Below are 11,672 nucleotides of genomic sequence, written 5' to 3'. Positions count from 1 at the left end.
TATGTCTTTTCATATTTTTGAACCCTTGATCTTTTAGGAACTGAAAGAAAACAAATCTACTACTAGCATTTTTTTGGGGGACAATTTTCCCTTGCTTGTTCTATGATATCTGCTTTCTGAATTTTGCTACTATATATATAAAAGTCACTACTATTATGGCTTTATTTTGAATTGTACTCTTTAACATTTTTTCCTTTGCCTTAAATGTTTTTGTCCTGAATCCTACCCTGTCTGATGACGGCAATCAGACAATGGTGGTACTTACCTTTTGCTTGCATTTACCTGGCATACCTTTCCTCATTCTTTATTTTCAACAAGTTTTCAATAACCTTCTTTTAGATATATCTCTCGTGTACAACCTAGAGTTGATGAAGTCAGTCACTTGTCCCTCTTTCTCTCATTTCTCTGCTGGTCTTCCTAGTTCCCCACTCCTGTCTTTGGTTAGTAACTGATGCCATGAGATTTGTACAGTTCACCTGGGCCATCGTAACACCTGCAACCCTTTCATTACACCATGCTCTGCTGCTCAGCCTTGGGTGCCAATATGCTCCAGGCTATGAGTCAACCTTCTAGATACAGTTTCTGATGTTCACTCATTCATTCAATTAATAAATACTTATCCTCTGCCAAATTTCCCCAAAGACTACCTATCTCCCACTCCAACAAGTAGGCAGGTATTCAAAGGAAAAAAAAAAAAGTATAATGTCAAGTGGAAAGAAAGGCAATTTTTTATTTCCAGCTCATTCTCAAAGACAAACTTTGGAGCCTGGTAAAGCCAGAGATGGATCCAGATTTCTTTTTTGGTTTGAATCACTTTGCAACAATAATTCAAGCAACCAAAAAGGTCCTTCCTTGGATCACGGAAACATCTCATGACTAGCAAATAATGAATATGAATATAACCTGCCACAGATTGTGGAAAGCAAGATGATTTGATGCATCGGTCTCTCATTCCTGCTTCCACACCACACCCGGCGGACTCTTTACTTTTGCTAAATCACTTTTCACAGAGCTAAACTGAAGGTGCCAAATTTTGTAATTCAAATACGCTTCCTACTCTAAGGTTTCAGATGTGCCAACTGGAGCAACTCTCTCACTCAGGTCTTTCTCTTGCACTCAGGTCTTTCGAGAGGCAGCAGTCACAGATTACGTTAGTTGGTAAGCAAAATACATTTTTATAAAAATTAGAAGCTTCCCTGGTGGCTCAGGCAGTAAAGAATCGCCTGCAATGTGGGAGACCCGGTTTGATCCCTGGGTGGGGAAGATCCCCTGGAGGAAGGCATGGCAACCCACTCCAGTATTCTTGCCTGGAGAATCCCCATGGACAGAGGAGCCTTGCAGGCTACAGTCCATGGGGACACAGAGTGAGACATGACTGAGTGACTAACACTTGCCCAATTAGGAGACTAGTCCTAATGACCACAACACACAGAAATGCTATCAGCTATAACCTTCTCTACAGTCAAGAAAAGATAATCTAAGACACTACCTGTGTCTCTCCTTCTTGCCCCCAAAGCAAATTGAAAATGAACAATGATGTCTTTCGAGAGGCAACAGTCACAGATTATGTTAGTTGGTAAGCAAAATACATTTTTATCATAATTAGGGGACTTCCTTAGCAGTCCCGTGCTTAAGACTCAGCACTTTCACTGCAGAGGGCATGGGTTCGATCCTTGGTCAGGGAACTAAGATCCCACATGCCATGCCTTATGGCCAAAAAAAAAAATAATAATAATCATTCTTCCAGGGTGAGAGGAAGCAGGTATAAGGAAGAAAGACTAGAGAATGCTGGTACTAATACTAAAAATGCTGAATGGGAAAAATATCCTCAGGGCATCTTAGGCTAGGGGACCCAGGCAGGTGGTGTACGTGGGTGAAGGGTGTAAGAAACACGTGCTTCTCGCAGTTCACTTTGACTTCTCTTTTCTTAGACATATGGGCACCAAGAACTTTTCTAAGAAAAAAGCATGACACTCTGATGAATGGCCGCCCCAGTCAGCCTCAGAGTTGGTTACCTAATCCAGAGGGCAGAGCTTGTGCTGAAGAGACAAAGAGCAGCCCCTCTACCTGAGGCCACTGCTCCTCAGCTCTGGCCGAGGCCACCTCGTGGGACCATGGGCCCAGTGTGGGCAGCTCTGCCAGGCTTTGCAGAAAAAATTGTACATCGAGGTACTTCAGATGAAGTCCCCTGATTTTTGAATGTTGAGGATTCATTTAATTTTTCAAAATGCTATGCATGCCAAAGAAGACAGTTTGACCCACAGGCCACTGGAGTATGATTCAGACACACAGAGAAGGAGATGGGATTTCTATCAATGTTTCCCAGTCATGGGGCCTCTCAAGTAACACTAGTGGTAAAGAACCTGCCTGCCAATGTAGGAGACGCAAAGGATACGGGTTCGATCCCTGGGTCAGGAAGATCCCTTGGAAGAGGGCATGGCTACTCACTCTAGTATTGTTGCCTGGAGAATCCCATGGACAGAGGAGCTTGGCAGGTTACAGTTCATGGGGTCACAAAGAATTGGGCCTGACTGAAGCAACATGGCACTCATGCATCCCAGTCATGCTAGTAATTTCAAAGACATTGATCCTACCTCTAAAAATGTTGCCCCAAAGTGCCTCTGTGGCTACTATATATAGAATAGATAATCAACCAGGACCTACTGGATACCAAAGGGTCCTCTACTCAGTATTCTATAATAATCTAAATAGGAAAAGAATCTTAAAAAGGTAGATTTGTATGTATAACTGAATCACTTTACTGTACACCTGAAACCAACACAACATTGTAAATCAATTGTATGCCAATATAAAATTTAAAAAATTAAATGTATCAATTTAAAAATGGGGAGAAAATGCTTCTGTGGGTTCAGGCCCCTTTGCAAGGATGGGGCAGCTTTCCAACTCTGGCCTTCGCTGAGCAACCAGTGACGGTATCTCCCTACCTGGCACTGACTCCCCACTTGCAAGCATAATGAGACAATGAGGCAAAGGGTGGTTTATTGAAAGCGAAGAGAACTCACCATCTTTGATTCTGTGCCAACAGTCAAAGTGGCTTTGTGCTCCAAGCGCCTCTTGCAGGCTGGGGGAAATGCTTAGTTCAGACAGAAGCCTTGGGAACTTTCAGCCCTAACATAGAGGAGACACTCACCAAGTGTCTGCTGGGGTAAGGCAAGCTCTGGCCCATCTTCTGCTGGCTTTTTCTGTGGCTTCAGGGTTCACACTTAGCTCTTATGGCCTTTGGGTCCACTTTTGCTGCTTCCAGATTTCCTTCTTGGTTTGGCATTTTATGGGAAGTCTTCGGAGTGCCTCCTGAGCCACGCAGCTTCGTGGGCATTACACCAGTCAGCATGGCCTCCCTTCAAGTCCACCCTCTGCTTCCTGAAACTCCTGTGTTTCCTGGTTTCCACCACATTAGGTGTGTGTGGTGTGTAGTGAATGTTCAGTCATTCAGTCATATCCAACTCTTTGTGACCCCCTGGACTGTAGCCCGCCAGGCTCCTCTGTCAATGGAATTCTCCAGGCCAAGAATATTAGAGTGGGTTGCCATGCCCTCCTCCAGGGGATCTTCCCAACCCAGGGATCGAACTCATGTCTCTTGTGTCTCTTGCATTGGCAGGTGGATTTTTTATCACTGTGCCATACAGGAAGCCCAGTGAAATCAGGCTAAATCAGGTATATATTTTACCTAAAAAAGAGAAAATTCTCAAACAATCCTGAGAAATAAGTGGTTATCATCTTCATTTATATGGATGATATGAATGAGAATATCAGTGGTAAATAACTTAGCCAAGTTATTAACAACCTGAACCAGAATTCACCCAGCTCTGACACTATTATAGAACTCAGAAAGCTGCAACAAGCACCTACAAAGCCAGACTTTATATTTGCTTTTTTTAAAGTTCCGATTCTTCTATCTGGAAAATGAAATCATAAAAAGTACACTTAACAATATACTTAAACATAGCCTTTTGCATTTATTTTTTCCCTCCATCATTATTGCCATTGCTATTATCTTATGTTTCTCAGAGATTATGCTGGACCACATAACCAGGTATTATATATACTATTTCATTGTAATAATTCACTGCTTGCATAAGAAGGGGAGAAAGATATATTGAATTACCTATAATTTTGAATATAGTAGATGTCTATATACAACCAAATGCATGTATTGTCCTGCAAGTTGAAAAATATAAGAAATATACAAGACAGGGTCTTCAAGTTGCACATGACAAAAAACCAACTCAAGCCAACTTAAGCCAAAAAGGGAATTTCTTGGAATGGTAGCTATGGAAGTGAAGGGAAAGCTCACAAGAGCCTGAATAGTGAAGTTGTGGGAAGGCCTCCAACTTTCCCTGCATGAGTCTTCCATCCATCTCTTGACCATTCTCTGTGGCCCAGGGAGTGGTGTTCTACAATGATCTAACCTGGATCCTGGGTTTACCTCCATGGAGTTAGATGAAACGGGGTGTGTGATGTTGTGATTCATAACAATAAATATTTGTTTGGTAGTCCTTTTGTTTCTGGCACCGAGCTCCTAAAAAAACCCTTGGAATTTCTGGACTGTTATTACTGAATTTCTATTGAGATGATTTTTGGAAAGTACCTAAGGATGAGGGCTGGTTGTCAGGGGAACAAACCATGGGGTTAGAAGGTTGGCACTTTCGGTCCCATTCCCTGACCTTCTAGGAGAGGAAAGAGGCTGGAAATTGAGGCAGTCACCAATGGTCCATGCTTTAATTGATCATGCCTCTATAATGGGGACCTTTGCAGACAAAGGTCCATCTAGTCAAAGCTATGATTCTTCCAGTAGTCATGTACAGATGTGAGAGTTGGACCATAAAGAAGGCTGAGTGCCCAGGAATTGATGCTTTCGAACTGTGGTGTTGGAGAAGACTCTTGAGAGTCCCTTGGACTGCAAGGAGCTCAAATCAGTCAGTCCTAAAGGAAATCAACCTTGAATATTCACTGGAAGGACTGATGCTGAAGCTGAAGCTCCAATACTGTGGCCACCTGATGCGAAGAGCTGACTCATTGGAAAAGATCTGACACTGGGAAAGATTGAAGGCGGGACAAGAGGACAGCAGAGGATGAGATGGTTGGATGGCATCACCGACTCAATGGATATGAGTCTGAGTAAACTTTGGGAGATGGTGAAGAACAGGGAAGTCTGGCATGCTGCAGTCCACAGGGTTGCAAAGAGTCGGACAGACTGAGAGACTGAACAACTATAATGAGGACTCCATAATACACAAGAGGAGAGGGCTGGGAGAGCTTCCAGGTTGGTGAATATGGGAAGATTATACCTTTTTATAATAGACTGGTAATCCAGCAAGCAAAATGCTTCCCTGAGTTCTGTGATCTGCTCCATAGCTGGTCAGTCAGAAGTTCAGATGACAACCTGGACCTGGGATCTGTATATGAAACAGCTGAGGGGGTGGTCTTGTAGGACTGAACTCTTAATTTGTGGAATCTGATATTATTTCCAGGCAGAAGGTATCCGAATTGAGTTAAATTGAAAGACACTCAGCTGGTATCCAAGAATTGCTTCATTGCTTGGTGGTGTGGGGGAAAATCATCTACATGTTGTAACTGGTGACCATCCCTTGACCCTTCTCCATGGCCACAGGAGTGGGATCCTACAAGTGACCCCTACTGAGACTCAGGTCCACCTCTGTGGAGTCAGGTGCAATAGAGTGGCAAGTATATTTCTAGAACAAGCAGGGAAGAAAGGAAGTTGGGCATACATAGACAAGCAAATACAAATAATCCCCAAACTCAGAGAAACAAAATAGAACGCCTGCAACAATTACAATCTAACTGGGTGCTAAACAGACCACATGTTTAGGCTTGCAAAAAAACAAAAGATTGTATTGTGAAGGAGAAGTTCATAGACTAAGTGGAATTTTATTAATTCAATTATGTATTGTAGGTAGAATTTTATGTGTTAATTTGAATATGTACTGAGTGCTTACTCCATGCCAGAGATTATTCTAGAACCTGGGACTACAGCAGTGAACAAATCAGTAAAAAGTCCCTGCCATCATGAAGCTTACATTGTATAGGGAGGGACAGATGATAAATAGGATGAAGAAGCAAGTACTTGGTATGTTAAATAATAAGTGCTTTGCTGAGGGGCAGGGGAATGAAGCTTAAGATGTCCTTTGAGTTGTTCTTTAAGGAATGAGAAAGGAAGAAGGAAAGGCCTTGGAGGAGACACTAACCAAAGCAAAACAACAACAAAAAACATAATTGGAAGATGAGTTGTCATGTATGAATGCTGTAAACTTCCCAATGGTAAATTTAATATGACCAGAAAACAAGTCATCATTCATTCACAATGTCCTGCATACTCTGGGCAAGGATTGCATTAATGGAAAGCATCAGCAAAACACAGAAACTTGTAGAACATTATTGGAAGTCAGGATGCATGGATTGCACAGTGGATGATGGAGTATCACAAATAATGATGAAATAAATGGGATTAGGAACAGGCAAAAAGAGTTATATTGTTTCATGGTTCAGAAGAACCATGGTAATTTGTAACAGAAGCACTGCTATCCTTTCCTGTGGTGAGAGATGTGAAATGAGCCAGAAACAAGGCATTTGGCAATAAAGAACAGGAAGAGATACTGGACCTGAAGAGGAAGAGATGGTGCCTGGACAGTACTGAGACCCTCCAGGTGCACTGACTGGAGAATAAACAAACAGGACAATAAACAAACACGTGAGTACTTCTTTTTAACAATTATTATAAATCTTCATGATAAATCACTGTGCCTCCCATGGCACCACTACTTTCGCAGTATACTCTTCAGTTGAATTGTTTATATTGATGTGTTAGTCTCTCAGTCATGTCTGCCTCTTTGTGACCCCATGGATTGTAGCCACCAGGCTCCTCTGTCCATGGAGATTCTCCAGGCAAGAATGCTGGAGAATGGTAGCCATTCCCTTCTCCAGGGGATCTTCCCGACCTAGGCATTGAACCCGGGCCTCCTGCTTGGCAGACAGATTCTTTACCGTCTGAGCCACCAGGGTCCTAGCAAAAAAAAGTCCACCCAGACACTTGCCTGCTCTCGAGGTGGCTCTGACCTCACACGGATTTCAACATCTGACTCAGTGATGCCCCCAACACACACCCCACAACTCTAAATGAAAAGCATGAATAAGTTAGTCCTTAGAGACAATCATGGGGAAAAAATTAGAATTGTGATTTGGAATCACAAAAGTGAAGTGAAAACATTTCCAAAGAGGTGTTTAGTGCTCACCTTTGGGAATGCGTGGGGAGGTGGCCCCTGGGTGAACACACGAGGGCTTCTGATAATGTTAATTTCTTGCCCTGGGGAGTGGTTCCGTGGCTATATTAACTTTGCAACAATTCCTAGACTTGTATGTTTATGATCTGCGTACTTCTCTGTAGGCATCCACAGTTAAAGTTTTTATGTTTAGTCGTTCTGTCAAATGCGACTCTTCGTGACCCCATGGACTGTAGCCCGCCAGGCTCCTCTGTCCATGGGGTTCTCCAGGCAAGAATACTGGAGTCGGTTACCATTTCCTTCTCCAGGGGATCTTCCTGACCCAGGGGATGAACCTGTGTCTCCTGCACTGAAGGCAGATTCTTTACCGCTGAGCCACTGGGGAAGCCCTAAATAAAAGTTTACCACATACACCTTAAAAATACCCATAGACACAATTCCATTCTGAAGTAAAAATCATTTAACTCCACAGAGTCCAGCGGTCGGGAGGACAGTCTGTGCCTCAGCATTGCCTGGCGATGGCTGCGGTGGATTTCAGGATAAGGTATGTTCTTTCTCTTCACTCTCCCCTAACAAGCCCACCTCATAGTTTAACTCAGCTCTGTCTCACAGCAGTTCTCCACCGTGCCTCATGGAACAGGAATTCCTGTAGAGGCTGTGTCCGGACATGCACGATGCAGACTGACACACGGGGCTTGGAGAACTTCCCGGAGGTGGTTTAAGGGTGATTATGTAACATGTTAAGTCTGTGTTCCTTTTTCAGGCATAGCTGAACGTTTGCCAAAATAACTAATTGTCAATCCTTTCCCACTGACCCAAAGAAAAACATGGTAAATAAATTACAGTTCTGCAGCACAGTCTCAAAAGACACCCACACACAACCTGGTGTTCAAATGACATCACAGCCGTCCGTGAGGAACATCTCGCATCCACAAACTCGCTGAATTACGTCTAAGTCGTAACACCTGTGGTGAGAGTTAGGTAGGGCTGGTGAAGTGATGAATGTCGTTAAGTAAGAGAAACCAAAACATCAACAAAAGAGCTACTTCTCTTTCGCCGACTGGTTTGGGTCAGAAAAAGAAAACAAGGAGTGTTAATAAGTCTACATGTTGTAGGAAAGCCATGAAAATCGGCAAGTGTCCATGTGCCCAAAGGCCTAATGAGACGCAAGCAGCAGACCTGAGAGAGATTTAATCCATTCCTTCCTTCCTTCCCTTCTGGTTGCCTTTATGTCTGTATTTTATAGAACTCTGGCTTTACGGATGAATGCAGTGTGTGCAACAGGCAGACGTGTGGGTTCTCTTCGGGGATGTTTCTCAATGAACACGGAGGTTGTGGGGGTGGGGTAGGAGCTGGAGGCATGGCAGCATTGTGTCCATTGGCTCTTTGACACTTAGCAGCTCTCCCCAAAGCCACGACCAGTGAACTTCACTTAGTGGCTTGAAATCAACCACGGTGGGAGTATTTAGACCTCTGAACTTGCAAGTGCTAAAGATTGCGGCTTTGGTGGTTATAGGTGAAAGCAGCTGGTTACTATTAACTAGTGCCCCATGGAGCAGGAGTCTGGCAGCATCTGAAATGACTGTACATTTGGCAAGGGTGGCTAACTTACCCTTCCCTAACAAAAGCTAACTCCTGGGCTCCAGCATGGACAGAAAACGGAGGAGACAACCTCTTTGTATTCTGTGCAAGTTCAGTCAGACCCAGTGTTGTATTTTAAGGACAACTTGGAAAAAATTACGCTGTGGCCAGGGAGTACCATGGCATATGGAGAACGCTTGAAACAAATGAGAATATTGTGTCCAGGAAAAGGACAGATTCATAAGAGAAAACTGTCTACAGAGGCATATTCACTCAAATATGTATAGAATGCTTTCTATGGGTAAAGTGGGGATTCAATGGCGAACAAGATGACAGCACAACGTGTGTCTTCCTGAACTTACATTCAGGTGGTGGAGAATACTAAAAACAGGTAAGCAGGACTGCCCTGGTGATCCAGTGATTAGGAATCCACCTGTCAGTGCAGGAGATGCAGGTCCAATCTCTGGGTCGAGAAGATCCCCTAGAGAAGGAAATGACAACGCACTCCAGTATTCTTGCCTGGGAAATCTCACGGACAGAGGAGCCTGGCAGGCTAAAGTCCATGGGGTCGCAAAGAGTCAGACACAACTTAGCAACTGAACCACAACTACAGCCAGTGTAAGAGTACATTAGTTTTGTAGGGAACTGCCAAACTGTCTTCCAAAGTTGTTGTTGTTGAGTCGCTCAGTCACGGCTGACTCTCTGCAACCCCATGGACCGCAGCACGCCAGGCTCCCCTGTCCTTCACCATCTCCAGGAGGTTGCTCAAACTCATGTCCATTGAATCATTGATCAGATCAGATCAGGTCAGATCAGTCGCTCCGTCGTGTCTGACTCTTTGCGACCCCATGAATCGCAGCACGCCAGGCCTCCTTGTCCATCACCAACTCCCAGAGTTCACTCAGACTCACGTCCATCGAGTCAGTGATGCCATCCAGCCATCTCATCCTCTGTCGTCCCCTTTTCCTCCTGCCCCCAATCCCTCAGAGCATCAGAGTCTTTTCCAATGAGTCAACTCTTCGCATGAGGTGGCCAAAGTACTGGAGTTTCAGCTTTAGCATCATTCCTTCCAAAGAAATCCCAGGGCTGATCTCCTTCAGAATGGACTGGTTGGATCTCCTTGCAGTCCAAGGGACTCTCAGGAGTCTTCTCCAACACCACAGTTCAAAAGCATCAATTCTTCGGTGCTCAGCCTTCTTCACAGTCCAACTCTCACATCCATACATGACCACTGGAAAAACCATAGCCTTGACTAGACGAACCTTTGTTGGCAAAGTAATGTCTCTGCTTTTGAATATGCTATCTAGGTTGGTCATAACTTTCCTTCCAAGGAGTAAGCGTCTTTTAATTTCATGGCAGCAGTCACCATCTGCAGTGATTTTGGAGCCCAGAAAAATAAAGTCTGACACTGTTTCCACTGTTTCCCCATCTATTTCCCATGAAGTGATGGGACCAGATGCCATGATCTTCGTTTTCTGAATGTTGAGCTTTAAGCCAACTTTTTCACTCTCCTCTTTTACTTTCATCAAGAGGCTTTTTAGTTCCTCTTCACTTTCTGCCATAAGGGTGGTGTCATCTGCACATCTGAGGTTATTGATATTTCTCCCGGCAATCTTGATTCCAGCTTGTGTTTCTTCCAGTCCAGCGTTTCTCATGATGCACTCTGCATATAAGTTGAATAAACAGGGTGACAATATACAGCCTTGACGTACCCCTTTTCCTATTTGGAACCAGTCTGTTGTTCCATGTCCAGTTCTAACTGTTGCTTCCTGACCTGCATACACATTTCTCAAGAGGCAGATCAGGTGGTCTGATATTCCCATCTCTTTCAGAATTTTCCACAGTTTATTGTGATCCACACAGTCAAAGGCTTTGGCATAGTCAATAAAGCAGAATCCACCAACTCTCCTCTGTGGTCCCCTTCTCCTCCTGCCTTCAATCTTTCCCAGCACCAGTGTCTTTTCTGATGAGTCAGCTGTTTGCATCAGGTGGCCAAAGTACTGGAACTTCAGCTTCAGTATCAGTCTTTCCAATGAATATTCCGGGTTGATTTCCTTTAAGACTGACTGGTTTGTTCTCCTTGTAGTCCACCTTCCAAAGTAGCTATACCATTTGCATTCCCACCATCAGTGAATGGGAGTTCCTGTTGCTGCACATCTCCGGCAGCATTTGGTGTTGTGTGTGAGTCTTCTTAATGGGAATCAGCAGTGTTGAGTCTGGTCACCTGAGTGCACTGACCAAATCCAGTTTCTTGACTTAAATGCCACAGAGGACACAGATAGGGGTCCTGTTTCCTCAAGAGGCCTTTCTTGTCACTTGGCCTTATTCTACAACATTTTCAGTTTGTCTCTCTCCAGACTCACCACCTAGATTGGGCCAGGGTAGCAAATGGCCCTTCTCATGGGCACCAGCAGAACAGTCTCTGCATAATGAGGCTTTAAGAATAAATCCAACTCAACTTCTAGATGTTACCTACTTTAGGACGACAACATAAACATTTAAACGTAATAGACAGCTCTGTGGAGCCTGATGGAACAGTTCTGCTAAGTTACTGTGACTTCCTTGGACCTAGAAGGTGGCCAGGATGCTCTAGGACAGGGATTCCCAATGCCTGTCCTGGAGGCCCCCAGCGCCAAGAAGCAAACAAGTACAGACCATCTGGGAAATTGTGGGTTAAACACAGTTAAACCACAGTTAAACTACATTTAATTTTTCTGTTCCTATGGGTTCATTGGTCATTTTTTAAACACAGGACCTTTCCTAGGCTTATTTTAACTTTGACCAACAAGGTTAATTGACTGTCCAAAAGAAAGATATGTTTTGACACTTCTC

Source organism: Bos indicus x Bos taurus, chromosome 17, assembly GCF_003369695.1.
Source record: "Bos indicus x Bos taurus breed Angus x Brahman F1 hybrid chromosome 17, Bos_hybrid_MaternalHap_v2.0, whole genome shotgun sequence".
NCBI lineage: Eukaryota > Metazoa > Chordata > Mammalia > Artiodactyla > Bovidae > Bos > Bos indicus x Bos taurus.
Note: the sequence above shows the minus strand (reverse complement) of the source record.